Genomic DNA, 11,055 nt, shown 5'->3' on the forward strand with positions numbered 1-11,055 from the left:
TTGTAATATTACGAAATAATTTAGTAATTTTTCTTTGAGTTGAAGTCTTACTGAATCATCCAAAAATAATAACAAAACAAAATATTACCAAAAATATTTCCAATTAAAAAGTTGATTCAATCAACCAATTAAAAAATTAGATGATATAATTAAAAATTTTATCAAATCAAAAAATAAAAAGCCGGGAAAATCAATTAATTTTCAATCAAGTATATGTTTTATTTCTTATTAGTTCTGTGATTGATACTATCATTTTCGTGATTAAAGACATTTCAATTAGAAAATTAATTGAATCAAAAAATTTCATGATTGAATCCGAAACAAGTATGCAGAGGTTAGTAAACAAAAAACGAGTGTGGCACTTAAGAGTGATTGCATTCAACAATTTGCTTCGCCAAAAGGCAGCGGACGTAAAATCTGTGGATCGGTTTATATGGGGGCTATATAATTAAGACCGGTATGGACCAATTTTTGCATGGTTGTTAGAGATCATATACTAACACCACGTACCAAATTTCAACCAGATCGGGTAACCTTGCTCTTCCAAGGGGCTCCTGAGGTCAAAACTGGGGATCGGTTTATATGGGGGCTACATATAATTATGGACCGATATATACCAATTCCTGCATGGTTGTTAGAGACCATATACTAACACCACGTACCAAATTTCAACCGAATCGGATGAATTTTGCTCATCCATGAGGCTCCGGAGTTCAAATCTGGGGATCAGTTTATATGGGGGCTATATATAATTATGGACCGATGTGGACCAATTTTTGCGTGATTGTTAGAGACCATATACTAACACCATGTACCAAATTTTAGCCGGATCGGATGAAATTTGCTTTTCTTAGAGGCTCCGCAAGCCAAATCGGGGGATCGGTTTATATGGGGGCTATATATAATTATGCACCGATATGGACCAATTTTTGTACGGTTGTTAGAGACCATATGCTAAAGCCATGTACCAAATTTCAGCCCGATCGGATGAAATTTGCTTATTTTAGAGCAATCGCAAGCCAAATTTTTGGGGTCCGTTTATATGGGGGTATACGTAAAAGTGGACCGATATGGACCAATTTTTGCACGGTTGTTAGAGACCATATGCTAACACCATGTACCAAATTTCAGCCGGATCGGATGAAATTTGCTTCTCTTAGAGGCTCCGCAAGCCAAATCGGGGGATCGGTATATATGGGGGCTTTACATAATTATGGACCGATGTGGACCAATTTTTGCATGGTTGTTAGAGACCATATACTAACACCATGTACCAAATTTCAGCCGGATCGGATGAAATTTGCTTCTCTTAGAGGCTCCGCAAGCCAAATCGGGGGATCGGTATATATGGGGGCTATATATAATTATGGACCGATGTGGACCAATTTTTGCGTGGTTGTTAGAGACCATATACTAACACCATGTACCAAATTTCAGCCCGATCGGATGAAATTTGCTTATTTTAGAGCAATCGCAAGCCAAATTTGGGGGTCCGTTTATATGGGGGCTATACGTAAAAGTGGACCGATATGGACCTATTTTTGCATGGTTGTTAGGGACTATATACTAACACCATGTACCAAATTTCAGCCCGATCGGATGAAATTTGCTTATTTTAGAGCAATCGCAAGCCAAATTTGGGGGTCCGTTTATATGGGGGCTATACGTAAAAGTGGACAAATTTGGGGGTCCGTTTATATGGGGGCTATACGTAAAAGTGGGCCATTTTCAATACCATCCGACCTACATCAATAACAACTACTTGTGCCAAGTTTGAAGTCGATAGCTTGTTTCGTTCGGAAGCTAGCGTGATTTCAACAGACGGACGGACGGACGGACATGCTCAGATCGACTCAGGATTTCACCACGACCCAGAATATATATACTTTATGGAGTCTTAGAGCAATATTTCGATGTGTTACAAACGGAATGACAAAGTTAATATACCCCCATCCTATGGTGGAGGGTATAAAAATGAACTATATTCGTGTCTCCCACAAAAGAGTTCAGAATTCCTTAAAATGTGTAAATTTTTAACTCCAATTTTTTCCCTCAAACTACGAAATTTTCTTTAATAAGTGAAAAATAGTAATTTTGTCTAATAAATTTTCTTGAATTTGTCGAAAATTATTTTCTTATTTTTGTGAAATCGGTGTGACATCTGCATTTCTCATACGAGGGCAGTTCGGAAACTTCTTAGCCTAGCACAAAAAGCGCGGTATAAACAGAAAAAAATTTAAGCGTTTTGGAAACTTCCATATCTGATAAGAAAACACATGTTAAATTTCGATCTGGCAACTCCTTTATATAGAAAAAGGCGTTCAAAAAAGACGTATGCGTAATTTTTTTGTACAATGGAAAAAATAAAAATGCGTGCTGTCATAAAATATTTACATAAAAAAGGTTTGTCGGGACAAGAACTTCATAATGATATGGTGAATGTGTTAGCTGAAAGTGCTCCTTCATATGCAACAGTAAAAAATTGGGTTGCTGAATTTAAACGTGGTCGTACAAGCATTGAAGATGAACCACGTAGTGGACGTCCAAAAACAGCAAAAACAGCAGAAATTTTAGCCAAAGCGCATTATATGGTATTAAATGATCGACGAATAAAAGTGCGTGAAATTGCTAATATCATGGGCATCTCAAATGATCGAGTCCGTTTAATTTTGCATGAAGAACTACAGATGAAAAAGCTTTCTGCAAGATGGGTGGGCTAAAATCAACGAGTTAAAGTACGAGTTGCTTGACCACCCACCTTATTCTCCTGATTTAGCTCTCAGTGACTTTTACTTGTTCCCAAATCTAAAAAAATTCCTTGCTGGCAAGCGTTTTACCTCAAATGAAGATGCAATTACACTATTTTGAAGACCATGATGAAAACTATTTTAATCAAGGGATAGAATTGCTAGAAAAGCGTTGGACTAAGTGTATTGAAGTTTCAGGAGATTATCTTGAAAAATAAAAATATTTTTGAAAAACTAACTATTCTCTTTCATTGATAGGCTAAGAAGTTTCCGAACCGCCCTCGTACAATTTAGTTAAAAAATTTTAAACTTACGGCCATTTTCATGTAGCTCCGTTAGGCTTCAACTGCCAGTTAACAGAAAGAAAAATGGAAATATCTTTTCTCCGGTTAACTTTAACAGAAAAAATTTCAGCAGTTAAGTTTCTAACTATCGTTTGGAATATATACGCAAAATGACAGATATGTAGATATCACGGTTTAAAAGTTCGTTAGCTAACGTAGCACTAACGGAGCTTCATGAAAATGGGGATTAATCAAATTTTTCTAAAATTGACTAAAATTTTTTTTCCTGGTGAGTTCACTTTTTTTCAGTGTAAACATATTTTGATAATTTATCGTACCGGCTCACGACATCATTGCCAGTGCAAATAATAAAGGGTGGTTAAATTGTAAGGGCCGATGTTGAATGTGAACCACACCTAAACGCCAAGTTTTTTCCGAATTTTATTTGACATTTCTCTATTTCAGACTTAATCAATTTGAATCATGGAGACATACACAATCCAACAACGTGTTAAAGTTATCCAGACTTATTATGAAAATGGGCGTTCAAATCAAAATGCATATCGTGCACTTCGTGATTTTTTTGGTCAATTTGATCGTCCAAATGTGCGTACAATCGCAAAAATAATGGAAAATTCGAGCAAACCGTGTCTGTAGAAGATGTGAGAATACCAGTGCATGCTCGTACAGCTCGTATTGCAGAAAATATTGCTGCTGTTGGCGATAGTGGGGCTGAAGAGCCGTCCACCTCAACTCGTTGTCGTGCCCAACAATTGCACCTCTCACGCTCGTCGTTGATGAACATTATGCATAAAGACTTGCATTTACACACTTACAAGGTGCAATTGACTCAAGAACTAAAGCCTCTTGACCATTCCAAACGTCGTGAATGGGCAGAATGGTTCCAAGAAATGGCAACAGTGGATTATCAATTTTCGAAGAAAATCATCTTCAGTGATGAGGCACATTTTCACTTCAGTGGATTCGTCAATAAACAGAATTGCCGCATTTTGGCGAATGAGAATCCAAGAGTGATTGTCGAAAAACCAATGCACCCACAAAGAGTGACTGTTTGGTGCGGTTTATGGGCTGGCGGCATCATCGGGCGTATTTTTTCCAAAATGAGGCCGGTCAGGCAGTTACTGTGAATGGTGTTCGCTATCGTGAGATTTTTTTGGACTTTTTTCTTTGGGGTTATTTGAAAGAAAAGGTGTACGTCGATAAGCCAGCAACAATTTAAGAGCTAAAGGATGAGATAATTCGGCACATTAACGGCATAGAACCTCCATTATGCCTCAGCGTCATCGAAAATTTGGACCATCGGATGAAGGTGTGCCACCGAGGTCCTAAATAGTTTGTGTTTTATTCAAAATCAACATCGGCCCTTGAAATTTTAACCACCCTTTACGACATACATATAAATTTTTATTTTTCATTCTTTAAGGCCTACGAGGCTTCAGATCCATGGAGGAAGACTATGTATGTGGTTCGTTGATGTAAATTAGGTACTACAAGCCTTTGTGAAGACTGCTAACATTCTTAATCTCTTGCTACTGTGCAACATTAAGCCAAATTTTGGATGTCATGCAATTTCTCGACTCTACCGGATTTCGCACAACCACGTACAGTTTTCCACGCCTCCACCACAGTGGAAAGGATGCCAAAACTCACGTATGATACCCACTTTCCACAACACACTTGTGCGAATTAATATTCTATGAAAGAGCAACGCTGCTGCGAAAGGAAATTTTAGGACACACAATAGATATTTAAGTGGAGAAACTAGAGAAAAAGAATATCAGGTTATACAACACCACAATAGATCCCTCTTTAATGTACATTTCTATAAGGTGTGAGTAATATTTCAGGGTCATCGGCCAAATGCAAATTATCTCCTGTCTTTGATTGAATATTGATTTACATTATTTCCATTAGCTTCATTAATTCATTGTGATTCTTTGCAAAAGCATACATTTGTTCATAAATATTTGTCCACTAATTGTGGAGGCTGTTTTATTTACAAAAGAATGAATCGAATTGAATTTTTCAAAAATGTTTTAAATTAAATGCATTATTCATGTGGGAAAAAAACAAGTATAAATATGTTTTGCAGGCTAATGTAAGAGCAAATATACAGCATTTTTTTTAAGTAATGTCAATAAAATTATATATGCTTCAGACATAATTGGATGAGGTTAAATACTATTCGATACATCCAATTAACGATTTTGGTTAGTAAAATTAAATTGCAAAAAATTTGCTTTAATTTATGGTAGTTTGAGAATGACAAAAGTTATTTTTATCTTTTAAGGCGGGAAAATGTTCTCGTTTTTTTTTTTTTTTGGTGCAAAGGTTTTCCATGCAAAGAGCGTATCCTCATTTTGACTTCAGATTCTTTCATTTGGGTACAAAAGATATCCATCCAATGCATATATTCATATTCCCAATGGGACAATGGCGTTGTACACTATTTTTGTTCATTTGCATTTTGGAGAGTTAGGTTTGCAATAAAAAGTAACAAGGTGTCGATCATATCAATATGGCGCTTCGCCCGGAGTGGATGAAAATACCACACTGAAAAAAAGTTGACCTTATATGGAAGATTATGCTATATAAATTTTAGAAAACACAGTTTACACAATATTAAAGACAAAATCATTTAAAATAATGAAATTTTCATTAAAAGAAAGTTTATATTCTTTGCTTCTAGGAAATATATCATTAAATTTAGAACATATATTTTGAAAATTTAAATTAATCCGTTAAAGTTGTAGGTCTTGTATGTGAAAAAAAAATTCCCTTAAAATAAGGAAAAATAATTATTTATTTAAATAAATCGTCATGAAATTAATGATATATGGGCTTATAGAAACAGTCTTCAATAATGAAGCACTTGTGCTGAAATTTTGCACAAACTCGTCTTTTGACTGCAGGCAGGTCAAGTTCGAAGATGGGCTATATCGGTCCAGGTTTTGATATAGTCCCCATATAAACCGACATTCCCGATTTGGGGTTTGGGTTTATACAAACCGTAATTTTTATCCAATTTGTCTGAAATTGGAAATCTAGAGGTATTTTAGGACCATAAACAGGTGTGCCAAAAATGGTGAATATCGGTCCATGTTTTGGTATAGCCCCCATACAGACCGAACCCTGATTTGGGGTCTTGGGCTTATAGAAACCGAAGTTTTTACCCAATTTGCCTGAAATTGGAAATCTAGAGGTATTTTACGACCATAAAGAGGTGTGTCAAAAATGGTGAGTATAGGTCCATGTTTTGGTATATAATTAAGTTTGACAAAATTTTATTTTTATAGATAATTTTTTATAGAAATAAATTTTTTACAAAATGTTCTATAGGAATAAAGTTTTGACAAAATTTCTATAGAAATTAAATTTTAGGAAAATTTTCTATAGAAATAAAATTTTAACAAAATTTTCTATAGAAATAAAATTTTGTCAAAATTTTCTATAGAATTAAAATTTTGACAAAATTTTCTACAGAAGTAAAATTTTGACAAAATTTTCTATAGAAATAACATTTTGCTAGATAATTTTTGGCTCGAGTGGCAACAATTGGTGATCGGCTATATATAACTATAGACCGATATGGACCAATTTTGGTATGGTTATTAGCGGCCATATACTAACACCACGTTCCGAATTTGAACCGGATCGGATGGATTTTGCTCCTCCAAGAGGCTCCGGAGGTCAAATCTGGAGAACGGTTTATATGGGGGCTATATATAATTATGGACTGATATGGACCAATTCTGGCACGGTTGTTAGAGACCATATACTAACACCATGTTCCAAATTTCAACCGGATTGGATGAAATTTGCTTCTCTTAGGGAATCCGCAAACCAAATCTGGCTATCGGTTTATATGGGGGCTATATATAATTATGGACCGATGTGGAAAAATTTTTGCATGGTTATTAGAGACCATATACCAACACCATGTACCAAATTTAAGCCGAATCGGATGAAATTTGCTTCTCTTAGAGGCTCCGCAAGCCAAATCGGGGAATCGGTTTATATAGGGGCTATATATAATTATGGACCAATGTGGACCAATTTTTGCATGGTTGTTAGAGACCATATACTAACACCATGTACTAAATTTCAGGCGGATCGGATGAAATTTGCTTCTCTTAGAGGTCTCGCAAGCCAAATTTGGGGGTCCGTTTATATGGGGGCTATACGTAAAAGTGGACCGATATGGCCCATTTGCAATACCATCCGACCTACATCAATAACAACTACTTGTGCCAAGTTTCAAGTCGATAGCTTGTTTCGTTCGGAAGTTGGCGTGATTTCAACGGACGGACATGCTCAGATCGACTCAGAATTTCACCACGACCCAGAATATATATATACTTTATGGGGTCTTAGAGCAATATTTCGATGTGTTACAAACGGAATGACAAAGTTAATATATCCCCCATCCTATGGTGGAAGGTATAATAAATGTGCTATATTTTGATGACACGCATATCAGCCACCTTTAATATGTATTACAAATGAAAAGGCAAATTTAATATTATTATTATAAATATACTAGTATTATGTATATATAAATATAGAGTGTATCCGCAGATTACAGTCATGTGAGTGGGTTTACATTCAATGTCAATTGTCAATAGCCCAAACACCATTACAAATTCACCAATCTCTAAACCCGTGTATTGCATCTTATCTACACATCGATAACTTTTCGAAATCTTTTCAATTTCACCACATATAAATGCGACTATTGATTTTAATAAAACGAATTTGGAAAGTCAAATACTTCATATGGACAATGGAAAGCAAACCGTAAGAATGTTCACATTTCTACTCTTTTAATGGTCAAATGTAACTCAACAAACAAACTTTACCATTTACAGATTAAATTCGAAGATAGTGGCAATGCAGCTGCTATCGTCAGCTATGAAACTTAAAAGTAAATCGAAATGTAACCGCATATCCTTTTTATACAAGAAAAATAAATTTACTTTGACAATCCTTAGAGCTTAGGATTGAAATGTCAGCAAAAATATACCAATCGAAATGGAATTTAAGTGTGCAGTTATCAAGAGCAGAATTAGAGTTACCATGAAAAAAATGTATTTCTTAATGGAAATAAATGATTTATCTCTGTTTAACAACTTAATTTAAATGAAATATCAAGAATATCCAATAGTTTATTTGAATTCAAAGATATGGAATTTCCCTTAAGGATTTTGTTTTTGATTACAAGCTAAAAATGCTGCTTCCTTAAATTAAAGACATTTTATAGTGAATGACTCCCTTTAAAATTAGGCCCTATTTATGGCGGAACAGATTTCATTTATCGAAGTTTTGTTCCCCTTTTGGGATACATCAACAAAGGTATTCATGTACTAATAAATGTCAGTTTAAAAATCAAAATTATAACAGATACTTCAAACCAAAATTCTCAAAATAAGTATAAGCCTACTTTTGAAACTTTTTTATCTTTAATCCATAGATGCAACATCTCAATTAACGCTCTGAAAAAAATATTTATGTGATATTAAAGATTACGCAACCTACATTTTAGGACGCGAAATTTACAAAATATTAAGGACAAAATATTTGAAATTTAAATAAAATAAAGTTTATAATCGTTGCTTCAAAAACTTTTTTTCATTAAATTTAGGACACACATTTTGTAAAGTAAAGAAACATATTTTTGAAATAAAGAAATTGTCCGTAAATTAATTGAAATATTGAAACTTTAGTTTTAAGATAAAAAAGCTTCAAATATAGGCTAAGACTTATTTTGAGGATTTACCGGCTTGGTTTAAAGTTTTTTTTTTTGGAATTAAGAAAACATTGTTTACTTTGAAGTATCCGTTATAATTTGGATTTTTAAACTGTCATTTGTTTGTACATCAGTACCTTTATTAATAAACCGCGAATAGAAAGTGAAAATTTGATAAATGAGATCTGTATCCTGATTTTATTGGTCCTAGATTTAAAGCCAGATAGGTCACTAAGAAATTTCTTTAATTTAACCCTTTCGACCCCGAATTTTTATAGGTATCGCTACATTTCTTTTTTACTTTTAATCATGTTGAAGTCATTTAAGAAGCGTTTAGCCAAATTTCAGGTCGCCACGCCCATTCGTTTAGGCGGTAGAGCATGATGCCTGTGGGAAACTTTGGGCAATTGTGACTACAAAATAGTTTGTTTTGTAATGGTAGACGTATTATTGGATTTTTTAAAATTTTTTTTTTATACCCTCCACCATAGGATGGGGGGGTATATTAACTTTGTCATTCCATTTGTAATACATCGAAATATTGCTCTCAGACCCCATAAAGTATATATATTCTGGGTCGTGGTGAAATTCTGAGTCGATCTGAGCATGTCCGTTCGTCTGTTGAAATCACGCTAACTTCCGAACGAAACAAGCTATCGACTTGAAACTTGGCACAAGTAGTTGTTATTGATGTAGGTCGGATGGTATTGTCAATGGGCCATATCGGTCCACTTTTACGTATAGCCCCCATATAAACGGACTCCCAAATTTGGCTTGCGATTGCTCTAAGAGAAGCACATTTCTTCCGATTCGGCTGAAATTTAGTACATGGTGTTAGTATATGGTCTCTAACAACCATGCAAAAATTGGTCCACATCGGTCCATAAGTATATATAGCCCGCATATAAACCGATCCCCCGATTTGGCTTGCGGAGCCTCTAAGAGAAGCAAATTTCATCCGAACCGGTTGAAATTTGGCACATGGACCACATCGGTCCATAATTATATATAGCCCCCATATAAACCGATCCCCCGATTTGGCTTACGGAGCCTCTAAGAGAAGCAAATTTCATCCGATCCGGTTGAAATTTGGTACATGGTGTAAGTATATGGTCTCTAACAACCACGCAAAAATTGGTCCACATCGGTCCATAATTATATATAGCCGCCATATTAACCGATCCCCAGATTTGACCTCCGGAGGCTCTTGGAGGAGCAAAATTCATCCGATCCGATCCGATTGAAATTCGGTTCGTGGTGTTTTTACATGGCCTCTAACATCCATGCAAAAATTGGTCCACATCGGTCCATAATTATATATAGCCCCCATATAAACCGATCACCAGATATGACCTCCGGAGCCTCTTGGAAGACCAAAATTCATATGATTCAGTTGAAATTTGGTACGTGGTGTTAATATATGGCCTCAAATACTCATGCAAATTTGGTCGAAATCGGTCAATAATTATATATAGGCCCCACATAAACCGATCCCCAGATTTGACCTCGGTAGACTCTTGGAAGAGCAAAATTCATCACATTCGGTTGAAATTTGGTACGTGATGTTAGTATATGGTATCCAACAACCATGCAGGAATTGGTTCATATCAGTCAATAATTATATATAGCCCCCATATGAACCGATCCCCAGATTTGACGTCCGGTGCCTTTTGGAGAAGCAAAATTTATCCAATCTGGTTAAAATTTGGTACGTGATGGTAGTATATGATATTTAACAACCATGTCAAAAGTGGTCCATATCAGTCCATAATCATATATAGCCCCCATTTAACCCGATCCCGAGATTTGGTTTTGGAGCCTCTTGGAGGAGCAAATTTCATCCGAGTCAATTGAAATTTGGTACATTGTGTTAGTATGTGGCCGTTAATAACCATGCCTAACTAGGTCCATATCGGTCTATAGTTATATATAGCCCTCGGATAAATCGATCACACAAAAATCGGTCCATATCAAGTTCATAATTGTATATAGCCCCCATATAAGCGACCCCCATATTTTATTTGTAGACTTACCTATACATACCTTTTGTGTCTAATATATACCACATATGGACTAACTAACAATTTAGAAAACGATTTAAGATACCACAACCCAAGTAATTGTGGAAGACAGTCTTTCGTAGAAGTTTCTACACAATCCATGGTGGAGGGTACATAAGATTCGGCCGAACTTACGGCCATATACACTTGTTTTTGTTTAATATATACCCCGTATGGACTAACTTACAATTTAGAAG

Source organism: Haematobia irritans, chromosome 3, assembly GCF_050003625.1.
Source record: "Haematobia irritans isolate KBUSLIRL chromosome 3, ASM5000362v1, whole genome shotgun sequence".
In the NCBI taxonomy this organism is placed as follows: domain Eukaryota; kingdom Metazoa; phylum Arthropoda; class Insecta; order Diptera; family Muscidae; genus Haematobia; species Haematobia irritans.